The sequence below is a fragment of the Protopterus annectens genome, chromosome 3.part0 (genome assembly GCF_019279795.1).
Source record: "Protopterus annectens isolate FY-2018-M chromosome 3.part0, PAN1.0, whole genome shotgun sequence".
NCBI classification, from domain to species: domain Eukaryota; kingdom Metazoa; phylum Chordata; order Ceratodontiformes; family Protopteridae; genus Protopterus; species Protopterus annectens.
This window is the reverse complement of record NC_056731.1, coordinates 1814235933-1814251247: the sequence shown is the minus strand read 5'-3', so window position 1 is coordinate 1814251247 and position 15315 is coordinate 1814235933. Positions and strand designations below refer to the sequence as shown.

General features: G+C 45.4%; 1 protein-coding gene across 4 annotated transcripts in view; it reads left to right on the top strand.

Moving 5' to 3' along the window:
• The window catches only part of ALS2CL (ALS2 C-terminal like), a 2758770-nt gene that overhangs the window by 2464610 nt on the left and 278845 nt on the right, over positions 1-15315 (top strand). The gene's annotated exons all lie outside the window — the stretch shown is intronic.

Genomic DNA, 15315 nt, shown 5'->3' with positions numbered 1-15315 from the left:
TTTTTGGATAAACTCTTTCAGTCATCCTGAAAGCTTGCGTAACTGCCCACCTCTGGAGGCAGTCGGGGGGTGCTTCTCTCTACACTCAGACACCTGGGCATCGATAACAAAAGATTCTTGGGTGCTAAAAATCATATCATTTTCTCAAATTTCCGCAAACAAAAGGAAAAGATTCCCTGATGTTTCACCCAGTCAGAGTAAGGCAGCAGCTCTAGAAATTGAAACGCTGCTAGACAAAAGAGATTCTTCTCCCCCAAGCCAGACTTATTCTTCAGGCCTTAGGGTCAGGGGCAGCTGCCATAATCTGGTTTACCATGGCCCGTTTTTATATGTGCATTCTTCAGTAGACTCTAGCTTTTCAGTAGTCAGTTCTTCACTATCCCTTGACCTTACCAGTCAAACTCACATGAGTATGCAAAGGCCACCTACGCTGGTGGATTCAGTCAGATGAAGTTCAAGGCCACCCTTTTGTTCTTCCACCCTCAGTGGTCATGGGTATCCACAGATGCCTCCCAACTGGGGAGGTGGGGCATTTCTTGAGACAGACAATCCAAGGCACATGGTTCCTAGAAGAGACCAATTCGCCCATCAGTGTTTTAGAGATGAGAGTGGTCTTCATAGCGTTGCAGGCCTTCCAGGATGCCCTTCCTCTTAGGATGATTGTAATTCAAATTGAGAGCATGTCTGTGGTTTGGTACATCAACAAATGGGGAGGGGGGGACATGATCTTAACCGCCTTTGTCGAGGGGCAACAAAAGTGTGGCAGTGGGCAGTCTCCTCCAACCACTTTCTTATGGCAAAGTATATACTGGGGAAATCTAATATGCTAGCAGACAAACTCAGTGGATCCATTCTGATGCCTCATGAGTGTTTTCTGAGTTACTAGCAGAGAGGATTTTCTGTTGATGGGGTCAACCTTGCTGCAATCTCTTTGCATCTTCCCAGAACAACAAGCGCAGCAGGTTCTTTCCCCTAGTCCCACCTCCAGGGGAGTCACTGAGAGATGGTCTAGTCCACATTTGACCCTCTGGTCTCCTTTACGCTTATCTCTCGATATCTCTAATTCCCAAATGCTTACTCATGGCCCCCTTTTGGTCTTGTCAAGTGTGGTTCCCTTTTCTTTGGTCTCACCTTCAGTATTCACCCTGATACTGGACCCCAGTCCAGACCTTATGTCTCATCCCACAGAGGTGGATCACCCAGATATTCCAGGCCTCAAGTTGACTGCATGGTTTCTCCAGTTCCTCTGATAGACAGCCCAGGCTTTCCGTCCTAATTTGACAGATACTGTTATCTTCCCACAAGACCTCGACTAGAAAGCTCTACAAAAGTAAATGGAAAAGATTTTTCTTTTTCGGCTCTCCACAGAGAATTGGATCTCTTCAAGGCTCCTGCTTCTGTGTTCCTAGAGTTTTTAGCAGCTATTTTTCAAGAAGGAGCTAGTTTCTCTAGCATCAAAATGTAATCGACAGTAATATCTAATTTGTATTCTGGCAAAAAATGCTTCTTCATTAGCTTCTTCAAAATTGTGCAAGGCCTTTCTTAAAGGTACTTTTTTGCTTAGGCCTCCAGTGAAGGACCCAACCCCACCCTTGGATTTGACAGTTGTACTACAATTTTTAACTCAGAACCCTTTTAAACCATCAGCTCAATCTGATTTAAATTTTTTATCTTGGAAAACTATTTTTCTGGTGGCCATTATGTCATGTCTGCAAGATGAGTTTCTGAACTCCAGGCTCTCTCTTCAAAAATCTCCATGTCCCAGCTTCCACAAAAACAGGGTTACCTTATGGACCAATTTGTCCTTCTTGTCTAAAGTAGCCTAGGAAACAAATATTAATCAATCCATTAATTTCCCTGTTTTCTTTCCCACCTTTGCTAACAGAGGTGAAAATATGCTTCATCTTTTGGATGTACATAGACAACTCTGTTTCTATCTCCATAGAACAAAAGATTTCAGAACGTTAGAGCAATTGTTTGTCTCTTTCTCCCCAAACAATTGGGGTTCACCAGTTTCTAAAATTACCTTAACCAAATGGCTTACTGATTTGCATTTCCTTTGTTTACAATCAGCGAGGTCTGTCGCTACCCAGAACCCTTAAAGCACACTGCACCCAGTCCATGGCTACATCTTCTGCCTTCCGGTCTAGAACTTCTATTGACGACATGTGTGGTCATTACAAATTGGATTTGGCTTCCAGCAGCAGGGCTGCCTTTGGTTCTGCAGTAGTCCAGAATGTCCTTCCATGAAGACCACCCAAAGTTCATGTAGCTGGGAACTCTGTCCCAATAGTTGAGGAATGAATTAAAAGGACAACATCAGATATTAAAGTTATGTACTCACCATAAATGCATCTGTGTTGTCTACTTTCGTTCTTCCTCAACTCCCCACTCTCCATCCCCCTTCCTTTTAGCTCCTGGATTGACTTTTTCATTCTTGTGGAACCTCTGTTCCAGGTTTGAGCCCCAGTCTTCTAGTATTAGCTTTACTTTTGTATTAACCTGTAGTTAATTCTGTCAGTGATTTATAAGGGTGCAAACTTGATCTGAGGTACTGCAGGTTGATTGGGGTATTATGGGTAAAGGGAGGAGCTCAAGAATTGGATCCAAGAGTCTTGTAAATGCGGCAGAGTCAGATCTGAGACCCAATAGTTGAGGAGGAATGAAAATGGACAGCACAGATGCATAGTTATAGTAGTGTATATCTTTAAACACTTCTGTCAGCCTTCAGTGTGTGGCAATAAGAAGCGATTTACAACTTTTGAAAAATGTTTTAGACTCATGCTGCTGTTCTGTGGTGTCCACTGTTTATGCTGTAGCTTGATACAAGAGCATAAAAGTTCTAAGCCATGTTATGCACATCTGTGACATCAGAGAGGTACATAAGAAGCTTGTCTTTTTCCTGATTTTAGAGAGTAATCAGGGCACTTCATGTTCTACATACTTGTTAAGCAACATTATAACACCTGATCGTAATACTCTTTGTTGATAGCATCTTTCTGGCAGGTGGCTTAATGTCATGGACTGTTCTGTCAGAAACTGCATAAGAGGCAGTCATTTTGTTTTTCTGCATTGTCTTTGAGCTGTGTATTAGAATAACAGATCTGAAGTAGGATATTCATTTGTCTGCAACCTGTGGGTTATGGATCCGATATCGGATCCGAACCGGCATAGTTTCCAGCTATGGATCCAAGCTCTCAGCTCCTCCCCTCACCCATAATGCCCTGCTCTACCCTCATGACCTCAGATCTTGTTTGCCGCGCTGGTAACTGGATGTGGTGTCTTTAGCTCTCAGCTAAGTGGTATTTTTCTTGTGTAAAAATAGAAATTTTTTGCTTTCTTTAAACTTTTTGTGTGAAAGTTGTAGGTTCCCTTTGTGTATTGACTGTTTTTAGTTTAAATTTAATTTACAGTAGTATTTTTTATTCCCTCCCCTCGCTGGTACGTAGAGTGTGTGTGAGGCCTGTGTGCTTGTTTTAGTTTTTGTTAAGTTACTTCTGTAACTTTTGGGATTTTGACTATGGCTGACCAGCCTAAGTCATTCTTTTCCAAATGCTCCGAGTGTGGCCATAAGCTCTCACCGGCTGATGGCCACACTCGGTGTGTTAAGTGTCTTGGGGTTGAGCACCTCACATCTGGCTGTTCCATTTGTGCAGGGTTCAACCCCAGGGCACTGAGGGAGCGGAGGTCCAAGCTGGTCCTGGCGGGTCTTTTACCGCCGGACTCGGCTCCGACCCCCGCTCCTTCGGGGACTCCTGCGGCTGCAGCTGCTCCCCCTGTAGCACCCCCTCCTGCTCCTGGGACTCAAACTCCCGCTTCAGGACAGGAGAGGGATGCTTCTAAGAAGGACCGGAGGGAGAAGCACCACAAGCGGCGGGCCGAGACCTCTGTTTCGGCCCCGCCTGCCAAGCGGGCTTCTCCCCCGGCTTCCTTGTTGGAGCGGTCTCCTCCTTCTCGGCTCCGGTCACCTGTGTGCTTCTCACCGGGTCCTGAGGAGGAGGAGACCCGATCTCCGGCGAGGCTATCGAGGAGGCATTCCAGGCCTACCTCGGTAGCCTCGTCGAGGTCGACCCATAGCCTTTCGGATGCTGATCTGGACCGGATGATGCGAAGGTTCATCCAGGCCCAGATGCAGATGGGAGTGCTCTTGCCTCCCTCCGGGGAGCTCAACACGCTTGTTCAAGCCTATCGCTCCTTCTCCGACCCGCTTCCCGGGTTCGGAGCAGCTGGAGCCGAGCAGCTTCGGAGCCGGGGGGAGGTCGGATCCGATAGTACTGGGTACTTCGGATCCGACCATGCCCTCGAGTGCGACGGACCCGATCTCGGAGCCTGATCCGAGCCGGATCCGGGGATCAGTGCTCCTTCGGCGCCGCCTGTGTCGGAGCGCACTGTCCCTTCGGATCCGAGTGCCGGGCGCCGGCTCCGATCCACTCTTCGGATCCGAGGGGAGCCGATTGTCGGATCCTTTGGTCGAGGTCGGCTCCTTCGGCTTTTGATGTAGTGGAGAGGGCTCTGTTGAGGGTCTCCGGACCCCGGCACTTGCTTCGCCCGGCCCCGCTCCCTCTGCACTGGGCCAGGCTTCCACCATCCGGCCCTGGGACAGCCCGCTTCTGTGCCCCAAGTTGCTCCTATGGAGCAATTGGCTGCTTGCGAGGACTCTTCTGACAGCCCCCAGAGGAGGCTCCTCGCAAGCATACGCAAAGGAGGCACATAGACTCCCCTGAGTCTCTCACTGAAGACACGGACTTGGGGGAAGGGGAAGGCTCCCCAAGGTCACCCTCCGAGGATGTCTCCTTCGGAGACATCATGGAAATGCTCCGCATCAGGGGTGGTCTGCCCCAAGTCTTCCTCGGACGAGTCCGTGTTCTTGGAGGCATTCAAACGGGCCCGTCTACCTCTTGGGTGTCCTCTGCCGACCCCTGGTGGACCTTATTACCACCAGGGCGTGGAAGGAACCGGACACCGTGGAGCCAATTCCCAAAAGACCTGACAAAATCCTTAGCCCGCCTTCTGACAGGACCCATTGGAGTAAGGGGCCTCCTGTAGATGCCATGTTGATGGCGGCCACAAAGAGGGAACTGGCTCAGGAGAGTCCTCAGTCCACCCACCGAGCAAGGAGTCTCGGATGATGGACCGCTTGGGGAAGCGGATGTTCAGTTCGGCGACCTTTTCGGTGAGGGCGCTGAACTATTTGGCACGTTATTCGGATGCAGCGAGACCTTATTAAGGAGTACGCTGCATCCCCCCCTGAGTCCATTTCGGAGGAGGACAGAGCTCTGCACTCCACCAAAATGGCCACTCTAAGGTCAGTCACGAATACTTCTGCGGCTACTCTCCCATGCTACGGAGGGCGCCGCTAGAGCTGCGGGACAGGACTGGTCGCTAGGCGCCAGGCCTGGCTCCGCCACTGCGATTTCTCTGAGCCCTTCAAGGCGTCTTGCGAACGCCTTTGATGGTTCTGCTCTGTTTGGCAAGACCGCTCGCGAGACGTTGACCCAGAGCGAGAAGGACGGAAGACGCTGTCTGCCGCCGGAATCCGCTTCTCTGCACCCCAGAGGCCCTATTCTAGGAACCAAAAGGGTCAGAAGAAGATGTGGTTCCGAAGTCGCAGCAGTCCCAGCCTGCTCCGGACAACCAGTCCTTCCGTGGCAGAGGAGGACAAGGAGGACGCCGCCCTAGAGGCAGAGGGGCTCCCAGAAACTTCGGGTCCAGGGAACCTTTCTCTGAACGGCCCGCAGCAGCCCTGAGGGCTGCCCGACTGCTCTACTCTGGAGGCAGTCGGGGACGTTGGGCACCTAGCGGCATGGGAGTCCATAACATCGGACCGCTGGGTTCTCCAAATCATATCCAGGGATATCACATTCCTTTCCTTCACCTTCCAAAGATGCAGTCCTCCCAGACGTACTCACCCGGTCAAAGGGAGGCCGCTTTAGCAGAAATTGGCCATCTGCTAGAGAAAAGAGCCATCCAGCCCGTTCCCCCAGACCAGATCGGATCAGGGTTCTACTCCAGGTTCTTTTTAGTGCCAAAAAGACGGGGAACTAAGACCAATCCTAGACCTCTCTCTCCTGAATCTGGCAGTCCCCAAAGAAAAATTCAATGGTCACTCTACAATCTATTCTCCCCTTCTGGGAGAATGCCACTGGATGTGCTCGATAGATCTCAAGGACGCCGTACTACCACATCCTAATGGACAGGCGCCCAGGAGGTTTCTCCGCCTCGGCTGGGAGCCAGTCACTACCAGTTCGGGTCCTTCCCTTTGGTCTCACCACAGCCCCCAGGGTGTTTACCAAAGTACTAGCAGTGGTAGCGGCCCACCTTAGGCTTCAGGGGGTGCAGGTCTTTCCCTACCTGGACGACTGGCTCCTTACCGCCCCAACAAGGCATCTACTTCTCTCGGCGCGAGACTCCTTTCTCCATCTTGCTCCATTTCTGGGCATCACAATAAATACAAAAGTCCAACCTGGCACCCACTCAGCTCTTAGATTTCATAGGGGCCAGACTAGACACAAGGAGTTTACGAGCCTTCCTTACTGCGGACAGGATTCTGAATCTGCAGCTCCAGGTGCGGGCCATTCTCCATTCATGTTCTGTTCCAGCGGAGTTGGTCCTGAGGGCTCTAGGGTCCATGGCTTCGTCGATAGCTCTTCTTCCTCTTGCCAGGCTCAATATGCGATTTCTACAGTGGACGCTCTTAGTACAGTGGTCTTACCTTGCTCTCCCCATGTATCATCCCATAGCGATCAGCAAGGCTTGCAAGCGGTCCCTCTTGTGGTGGCTCCACTCCCCGGATCTCCACGAGGGTCGCCCATTTTGTGCTTCTCCCCCTCTCGCCACGGTGACCACGGACGCCTCCGCCTCGGGTGGGGGGCACTTTGGGCCGGACAGTCCAAGGCACGTGGAACGATGCAGAGACCTTACTGCATATCAATGTTCTAGAGATGAGAGCGGTGCTCTTAGCGTTGCTAGCACTTCAGGACTTTCTTCCCTTGGGAACAATTGCGATTCAGTCGGACAATATGTCTGTTGTCTGGTACATCAACAAGCAAGGGGAACAAGGTCTTACCCTCTTTGTCGAGAGGCCATGAGAGTTTGGGAATGGGCAATCTCCACCAATCGCTTTCTCATAGCAACGCACATTCCGGTCGGTCCAACATCCTAGCGGACAAGCTCAGTCGCACCATTCTGACCCCTTACGAGTGGTCTCTCAATTGTCAAGTAGCGGAACGCATATTCGCACGGTGGGGAACTCCTTCATGCGATCTTTTTGCCTCTCCCTCAAACACCAAGTGCGACAGTTTTTCGCTCTGATACCTCCTCCCGGAGGTACCCCAAGAGACGCTCTGGTGCATGCTTGGCCACCCGGTCTTCTGTATGCCTATCCACCCTTGCCTCTGATGCTGCAAGTTCTTCAGAAAGCCTCTCGGTGGGTTGCAGAATGATTCTCATTGCTCCATTCTGGCCTCGACAGATCTGGTTCCCTTCCTAAGGTCTCACTCGGTGAATCCTCCTGATTCTAGATCCCATCCCGGATCTGATATCCCATCCATCCTGCATTCCTCCTCGAACCTGGACAACCTGAAGCTGACCGCTTGGCTGCTCCAGTTCCACTCTTGATAAGGACTCCCGGTATTTCTTCACAGTACTGTTATTTTGGCGGCTCATAAACCAGCCACTAGAAAGGTTTACAAAAGCAAATGGAAACGATTTTTCTGTGTGGGCTCTCGGCAAGGCCTAGATCCCTTCACGGTTCCTGCTTCTGTAGTGCTTGATTTTCTAACCTCTCTCTTTAATGATGGTGCCAGCAGTTCCACAGTCAAAGTTCAACTGGCGGCAATTTCTCACTATCACATTGGTCAAGAAATGCTTCTTCATTAGCTTCTTCAAAATTGTGCAAAACCTTTCTTAAAGGTACTTTCCTTCTCAGGCCCCTATTAAGGACCCAACCCCTCCTTGGGACCTTTCTCTGTTGTCCTACAGGCCTTGACTCAGAACCCTTTCGAGCCATCAGCTACAGTGGATTTCAAATTTTTTATCTTATAAGACTATTTTTTGGTAGCCATTATGTCAGTCTGCAAGAGAGTTTCTGAACTTCAAGCTTTATCAGCTAAACCTCCTTACTTGGTTTTTATCCACACCGTGTTACCTCATGGACCAATTTGTCCTTCCTGTCTAAAGTAGCTTCTGAAGCAAACATCAATCAATCTATTAACCTCCCTGTTTTCTTCCCAAGTATGAAAACAAAGGTGAATATAGGCTACACTCACTAGATGTTCACAGGCAACTAAGATTTTATCTCCATAGGACAGCTGGTCATAGGCAATCCGACCAGCTGTTTATTTCCTTCTCCAAAATTCAATTGGGGTTCACCAGTTTCCAAAGTTTCTTTGTCCAAATGGATTACTGTGCATTTTATTGGCTTATCAAGCGTCAGGAAGGTCCGCACCGAGAACCCTTCATGCCCATTCAACCCAGTCCATGGCTACATCAGCAGCCTTCAAGGCTAGGACTTCTCTGGATGATATTTGTGCAGCAGCTACATGGGACATTTATTTCTCACTATAAGTTGGATCTTGCATCCAGCAGTAGAGCATCCTTTGGCTCTGCAGTAGTCCAGAATATCCTTCCATGATGGCCACCCAAAGTTCAGGTAGCTGGGGACTCTGTCCCAATAGTTGAGGAATGAATATCCTACTTCAGATTTAGAAGTTATGTACTCACCATAAATCCATCTGTGTTGTCTATTCATTCTTCCTCAACTCCCACTCTCCATCCCCTTCCTTTCAGTTTCCTGCATTGACTTTTCATTCTTGTGGAACCTCTGTTCCAGGGAATAGTCTTCTAGTATTAGCTTTACTTTAGGCAAACTTGATCTGAGGTCATGCAGGTAGATTGGGGCATTATGGGTGAAGGGAGGAGCTGAGAGCTTGGATCCATAGCTGGAAACTATGCGGTTCGGATCCGATATCGGATCCATAACCCACAGGTTGCAGACAAATGAATACACCTACTCAGATGGAACGTTATGGTGAGTACATAACTTCTAATTCTTTCTAAAAATATGGCATGACTTTGGTATCCGGATGAGGTTGTGGAAGGTGGTATGCATTAGATTGCCTGTGGTTGAAAATATTGGCTACTGTGCCCTGATTCTTACACTTAAGGCAAAATGGTTGCAGTCCCTTGCAGGCAACACAGTGGTATAACAGTCAACAGGTCTGACTACCTTGATAAGAGGCTTGTTTAAGATTCAGTGATGTGAAACTACTGTGCAAGATGAGGAAATGTGACTAATTTTAAAAGTCTGACTATGAAAAGACATGCTTACCAGTTAATTACATGGTAGTAGGTTGACCTCACCATTGTCCCTACAATTAAGTATTTTAGTAACATTTAGAATATTCATTTTTATTGTCATCTAGGTAAACAGGGCATACATCTCGTTTCCCCCTCTCCTTCATCCTTGCTGCGTGGATTGTTAAAATAATTATGTTATGGTTAATCGTTTTCTTGTGCCAGTAGTATTTTAAGGTGCACCTTTTTGATATAAGATAAGGAAATCTTTGCAAGCATCTAGCTACTTTGTATGCTGTGTTGCAGCAGAACAGTAGCCACTCTTGTCTGAGAACTTTCTTAGGAGGAAAGCTATGTTAGAATACAGAATGGCTACCTTTCCTTTGCCTGTTGGTATGGGACATGAGCCAAAGTCACTAGTGTCAGCAGTATTACTGATGGGATGAAACAAAAGCACATAGTAGTGCTTTGTTAAATGTAAGTAAAGGTTGTTACTTGACAAAAAGCAGCAGTGCCTTCCTGCAATGTATAAACATTGAAAGCATTTTAGTGCAGTGTCTTCAGTTGAATTTGTATGGCATTTTGCTTATTTATTGTTGACAAGGTGTAAGTTCCTGGTTCCAGAGACAGCAGGGAATACTGGTCATATGATGCATTCAACAGGCTTTTTTAAGAGAAAAACATACTTGTTTATTTATTTATTTATTTTATTTGCTTGTTTGTTTTAATTTATTAACATGGATAGAACAGTGTTCCAGGTGACCACTTCAGGCTTTGCCCAGGGAATACAAAGAACAGAAATACTATTATGTGCAGTAACACATCCAGTGATTAGAAATAAAATATACAGAGACTTAGAACAAAATAAAGTACTATACTGTAGCATTGTAGTCAAGTCACAGTCCGTAGTGAGTATGGTAGTAAAATCATATACAGAGTAAATTATGTTTTACAGTTTGCTACTGAGTATTAAAATGGGGAATGTGACTATTAATATTCCTCGGAGTAAAGCATGGTAGCTAGAACCACAGTTGTATATGATGTGGATATTCTACAAAAGGGCCTTACAGAAACAGATGCTTGGTGTCAGAGCCATGGGCTCAAGCTCAATGCCAAGAAATGTATAGTTATCCCCTTTGGGAAAAAACATGTACCCATGAATTACCACATAAGTGGCAGTACACTAAACACTGAAAGTGTGATAAGAGACTTAGGAACACCTTTGATAACCACATCTCCACAACGGTCAGGAAATCCTTCTATGTGGCACACCTCATCACTAAGGGCTTTTCATCCAGAAAAAAGGAGGTCATTGTCCCACTGTACTCATCCCTCATTAGACCCATCATAGAGTACAAAGCCCCATTTGGTATGTACCTCACAAGACATCTGCAACAACTGGAAAGGCCGCAGAAGCACTTCACTAAAAGAATCACAGGCCTAAAGCAGATGCCCTATGCTGACCGACTAAAAAAACTCCAGCTATACTCTGTCTCATATCGTCTACTCGGAGGTGATCTCTGCTTAACATACAAGGCCTTGTCAAACTCAGAGCTGTTGGACATGCTACATTTAAATCCCAATCCATCAGAGCCACATGCTCCAGGGACCTAAACCTTGTCATCACAATGAACAAAATGTGCTGGAGGGATAGTTTCCTGACCCAGAGACTCCCTGTACTCTGGAATAGACTGCCCATACATGTCAAGCAGAATGACTCCTTGGCCGTCTTCAAAAGGAACCTTGACGACTAGATGGGAGATAGGAAATTTACCCCGGGGATCACGTCAGTCACCCTGATAGACAGGGGTCCAGGGGAAGTAAATATTGTGGGAAGAAATAGCCAGGGAATTGTTATGGCTAGGCTTGTATAGGCCCTAGGGCCGATAGCCTAATACCAACCTATGAACCTACATCAAGATGTACCAGAGTTCCCCATGGAATAAAGAGCAGAAATGTGTGAGTTAGAAAAATCAGAGAGTTAGAGAAGGAACAGCAAAGAGTAGTTAGAAAGAGAATTATTGAAGGGTGAATAGTAAATGTTAGTGTAGGGAGAAAAGAAGAGAGAGAGTCTGCATGAACTGAATGCAGAGTATAAAGGGAGATTCAGAGTGATTCCTGTAGATGGAAGTGGTTGCACTTTGCATCTTTTAGTAGGTATTTTTGAACAGAATTTGAAATTTAGGGTATGAGTTGATTCTCTTTAGTTTATTTGGAAGGGACTCCCATATTTGGAGTGAAATTGCCAACATGTAGTTATTCATGTTTGATATTGTTAAAGTGGCTGCAAGACTACATGGCAATGCTTTGTATTTAGATTTTAGTGTATGTTATGTATCTATATGTTATCTATCCATATGTTTGAATAGTGTAAGGGAAATGCTTTGCTTTAGAGGTTCATAGGTTAGTGCTAGGCTACCTGTCCTTGTGAGCTATTTTAAGCCTAGCCAGTTTCAATTTTTGTGCTCAAAATAACCTATCCTGTTTGTTTATAAATGGGCCCTACCCATCCCATGGTCAATAATTATATATTACCCCTAGTGAGAATAACTGGGATCATAACATAGATAATTTGAGGTGACCCATGCATGGGATAAAGCATTTAGGAGTTGCATCTGTCAGTTAGTACTATGGGGGCAGACCTGTGGTAAATTTTCTGTTTCCCATCCATAGATATAAGTTGCGCTTGAAAATGGGCAGGGATAAACTTGTTTTATGTAGATGGGGAGTCTTTTTTTCCATGGCAGTGGTATCCTGTGTGAAATATTCCTGTCCCTCCAAACTGTTCTGCTGATGTTGCTGAAGAGGTTTAGATCCATAAACCGAGTATTTCTGATGTCATTTGACTTGCTGATGTACAGTAGTTCCATTAGTAATAGGTTGGAGGATGCCTTCTATGCCACAAACAGGTCACCTGTTAGCAGTTTGTATTATACAGAGTATAATGACAGAGCTTTGAGTTGGAACATGTAGGGTATGTTGTTTATAGATTAGTGCTAGGCATACTGCCCTTGTGGGCCATTTTAAGCCTAGCCAGTTACCCCATGTGTGAATCAAATCCTGCACCTTGTGTCTGTAAGGTAAACACCTTAACCATTATGCCAACCTCCCCAGGAAATATGTTCATAAATTAGTACCAGGCTAACTGCCTTGTGGGCCATTCAAAGCCTGGCTAATTACCCTATATGAGAATCAATCCTTGCACCTTGTGTCTATAAGGTGAACACCTTAACCACTATGCCAACCTCCCACCTTTCCTTGTATCCTTTTAGTAAAGTATCTCTCTTGAGTATTCCAATTTTTGTATGTGTCTGGATAGATACATGACAAAGGGGGCATTATATTCAATGACTGGCCTAATGAGGGCTGAATAAAGGAGGACAGTGATGTCCCTAGATCTAGACACAATCCCTTTGTTTATAAGCTGTGCAATATAGAAGGACTTTCTTACAACAGTAAACACATATTAGTCAAATGTTAGGTCACTGTCCACACAAGTTCCCAAATCCCGAAGAGCTGGGTCAGCTCTTAGGAGTGTATTGTTAATGTGGTAGTGCCTTGGAGTAGAAGATTTCACAAAGGATACACTAATGCATGTGCTGGCATTTAGTTTCAGGGCAGTTATTTGACAAAACTTCCTGCAGGTTGGCTAAGTCATTTGGGGATTCAGTGACTACTCCTGCCTTGCAGTCATCTGTAAATTTAGTCAGCCAGACTATTTTGCTATTGTCTTTTACTTCAAAAAAGCAAATGCCAACTAGGAAAGGTCCCAGTACAGAACCCTGGGGGACTCCACTGTTGACTGGTCTCTTGTGGGGGTAAATTCCCCTATTTTTATTATCTGCATCCTATCTGTCAGCCAGTTGGAAATCCAGCAGGTGACATAGGGGTTTATTCCCAGTTTATTTAGCTTTTCTACTGTGCCCCAGTGGGAAATTGTGTCAGCTGTGGCCAGGTTGAGGTATGTGGTATATACCATCTTGCCTTTCTCCATTGCTTTGGGGACATTTTCAGAAAAAATCCACCAGGTTGAGTAAGCATGACCTGCTCTTGACGAATACAAAATGAGAACAGTTCAGTGTTTGGAGGTTCCATATGTCCTGATTGATTAATTCCATGCTAAGTCTTTCCATGGCTTTGCATATGGGACTTGTCAGACTTGCGGATCTGTAATTATTTTGGGTCTGTCTAAGGTCCTTCCTTATACAAGGAAATGACTGTAGCTGTTCTCCATTCCCTTTATACAAAGCCTGTATGGAGGCTGAGATTAAGTAGTGTTTTAGGGGTGTTGCTACCTCATGCTTCATGCTTTTTAAGATACATCCAGGGATGTTGTCAGGAGTCATCAGTGCAGTATTTTTAGCTTTTTAGTTTTATGTATGTAGTTTAGTATTTATGTAGAGAGGAGCATAATTCCAAAGATATGGTATTCTCTGTGATACATATCTTGCCCACCCACATGTTCTATTTTTGTTGCAAAAGAGATTTAGATCTCATGAAGAGGTGTTTATGCCTGCACTGGACTTGTGAATGTGTAGTAGTTCTGACAGGATAGGGTCTGTTGAGGCTGTATACGTAAAGCAGTGTGCCCATGAGTATCCTGTATGACACAGAGAAAAGGGACAAGGCTTTGACATGATCGACATAGTTTTTATGATTTAAGTCCTTGATTTTGTTAGTAAGAAATTATTGTGGGCGTCCAGGTTATGCCAGCTGTTTGGACAGGTACATACCAAAAGGGGGTTGGATAAAAAGTCTAGTAGAGGGATAGTACAACTTGGAGCAAGGTGTAGGACTGCATTCATTGTTTGGGTACTGCTATTTGTTATGTACAGATAGAGCATCATGGTTAAAGGGCCCTTTACACCATATATGCTGATCAGTGTTTCTGAAATAACTGTAGACTCAGAAGATCATTCTGAATTTCCAAAAGGTAGGCACTTCGGTATTTTGATACATGTGTGAAGAACAAAAATGAAAGTTTGTAAGGTATGGGTGATACAGTGCTGGTGTCCAAGACAAATACCTAACACTGAACATCGAGATTATGAAGGTGAAGGAAATATCTTGCTGAGTTGTAGCTTTTGGTGCTTAGGAATAACAATGGGCAATAGGCTATTGTTTCAGAAGTGTGTCTGATTGCTCTGCAGGGGACACTTAATACATCAAATTTGATAAGTTTTGTAAAGTCACGATCACGTAACAGTTTTATTCATTGTATTGACAGTAAGCTAGAGTTTGGTGAGATAATTTGACGTATTCATAGAAACAAAGAGATATAAATGTTCTATTCCAGGACAGTATGATGGTTTAAATGAATAAAGATAAATTGAAGAACTTGGACATTTATTTACTGCACTATTTATGACTGAGAGAGGGAATGCTGTTGATGTTTAAGGCAACTAAGAACAAGTCATTGTTGTAGAACTTGGGACTGAATGTATGTACATTCAGGGCCAGTAAGCTTGAATGACTGTGGGGAGAAAAAAAAAAACTGAAGACAATTTTATATAGTGATGAAGTTAAAAGAAATGTTTTTTCAGAAAAAATAGTGGTGAAGTGAAATGGATTACTCAGATAAAGTAAGTGTACTGGGAACCAGAATACTTGGTTGTGCATTATGGGGATAAAAAATGCTAAGTTAAACAGGCAGACAGATTTATTTATTAATTAAATAAAAATGTAAATTTAAATAGATTAAATAAAAGGCTCAGGATTCCTTGTACAGCTCAGATATAAAGTATGAAAATGAAGATTGCAGAACTCAGACTCAGCTTTGTTTGACATTGTTCATTTACAGCTAGTTATTCTAAACACCAGGTGAGATGTTCAGCATTTTCCAGGTTGTCATCCCATAGCCTGGTGCAGCAATTCAGTGCATTGTGATGGTGCTGCGGTAGCGTTGTCGCCTCACAGTAAGACGCTGTCCGGTTCGATTCTCAGCTAGAGCGTCTTCTGCGTGCAGACGTGTGAATGGGCGTACCTTCATTGAAGATTGTGTGTCAGGGCTGGTAACTCGGC